General features: G+C 49.5%; 1 pseudogene; it reads left to right on the plus strand.

Moving 5' to 3' along the window:
• The first annotated feature begins 430 nt into the window (after window positions 1-430).
• LOC128110452 (proteolipid protein 2-like) lies at window positions 431-861 on the plus strand (annotated as a pseudogene).
• The last annotated feature ends 1,165 nt before the right edge of the window (window positions 862-2,026 follow it).

The raw sequence follows: 2,026 nt of genomic DNA on the forward strand, positions 1-2,026 counted from the left end.
GGCTGCTTTTTTCCCTTGTCTAGAGTCTGCCTGAGGCTAAAGTGAAAAGATTTGGATTAATTCCGCTGACAGAGGACATCTCAAAACAGTCTAGGATAGACTCTGTCATGTGATTACCAGTGTTCACACATATAAAAAAAATCTATAATGAAAAGGAGCAAGCTCAACAAGGAAAAAACAGAAATTGTACAATTTGAGGAGAAAAGGAGCACCAGGAAGTGGAATGGAGCTAAGTCCTGTGTTCAAGGAGATAAACAGATTAAGAAATGAAATAAAGGGAGTGGTGACTTAAGGGCAAGATCCCACCAACTTGTGAAAAGGAACTAAAGAAAAGCCTTCCCAGCCAGATGGTGAGATGGTTGGGTGTGCAATGACCTCGAACTTGTGAGCCAGAAAACTGTCCTGTATCCCAGGGATTCCAGCACATACCATGGCAGACTCTGAGCATCTCTGAGGCCCTGGATGCTGGTTAGCTCACAACACCTTCCCACACACTAAAAAAGGACTTTTCCCCTTTGCTGAGACTGTGCTGTGCCTGGTGACATTAATTTGTTTCAACGCTTTGTCAGTATACTCCTCCCTGTCGGTGATTGAGATGATCTTTGCGCTGTCCTGTGTGTCTTCCACACGTGTGACCTGCAGCCTAAGACATCATTCATCAGCTGGCCGTGGACTGACTTCTTCAGAGCCTCTATCTCATCACCTCCATTGCTTCTCCTAGAAGGAAAAGACAGCTCCAAAACAGCTGCTGGGGTACTGGGCATGTTTGCTACACTGCTCTTTGGCTGTGATGCCTACCCCACCCTCTCTCCAAGGCAGCAAAGACACACAGCTCCTACTGACCCCTCAGATGGCCCGTGATCCTCATTCATCTGTCTCTGCTACCTGCAAATAGCCCCTCCATCAGAAACTTCCTCTTGATGGGTGTGGTGGCGCACGCCTTTAATCCCAGCACTCAGGAGGCAGAGGCACGTGGATCTCTGTGAGTTCAAGGCCAGCCTGGAACACACAGTGAGACTTTGTTTTTTTAAAAAAAAACAAAAAACAAAAAGCTCCTCTCGTTTCTACAACACTTCCAGCCAGTTCTCTGACCCCACTGAAAGTATTTACGGTACAGGAGATTGAATCTAGTTCTCACCTGCCGTGGAGCACCTTGGTCTAAACCTGCCAAGGCCTCTCGTGCAAAATTTTACAAAATTGGTGCTATGAAAACTCGGCAGGTTCTTCTGGCGGTTCCTCAACTTGAGGTATGTTGGGACCCTGGACTGGACTCTCGTCTACCCACACCAGGCTCCCCTTCCAGCTTACCTGATGGCTTCACCACCAGCTACAACATTGTAAGTTTCAACTGGGTGCTGCCCACACTCCCACAGCTCCTTCAGGCCCTTCAGGCTTTGTGGTGCTATCCCTGACCTTTTCCCATGGATGAGATCTCTCTTGGAGTTCGGTTTTCGTTCTCACCTCCTGGCCTCCTCGAAAATCCTGGTACTAGGTGCCTCCTCTGGCTTAGCCATGCTAAGCCTGCCCCCTGTTAATTGTGGTAATGGCTTGGTCCTTGTTCGTCCTTCCTTTAGTCCAGGGGACGCCCACAGCAACACGCTGTAGTGACTCCTTTTCTCCCTCTCTTTCACGGGAACCGTGCTGTATATTTCAGGACATTTATGGCTAAGGTGAGCCATCAGGGCCTGCCCCTCCCCAGCCCCGACTCTGACTTGGGTCTTTCACGATTTTTCCTTTCCTCCTCCTTCAAACCTCTTCCACTAACTCTGCTACGTGTGGCGTGTTTGTTTGGTGGCATACCTTGGCAGGGCCCGCCAAAGGTACCCACTTACTTGCCTCCACCCACAGCAGATCTGCTCCCTCGGGCCTGTAACAAGTTGCTTTCTCATTGACCAGAGGCTTTGCCTTCCATTCAATACCACCACTTGGATCTCTGGCGGGGTTACCCACCTCTGACCATCCCCCTGGACGTGAGACTGGCCTCAGTATTTCCTGGGTCAGACAGTCGGGGAACCAAGAAAAAATT

The sequence above is a fragment of the Peromyscus californicus genome, unplaced genomic scaffold, assembly GCF_007827085.1.
Source record: "Peromyscus californicus insignis strain IS unplaced genomic scaffold, ASM782708v3 Scaffold_15__1_contigs__length_86483966, whole genome shotgun sequence".
Classification (NCBI taxonomy): domain Eukaryota; kingdom Metazoa; phylum Chordata; class Mammalia; order Rodentia; family Cricetidae; genus Peromyscus; species Peromyscus californicus.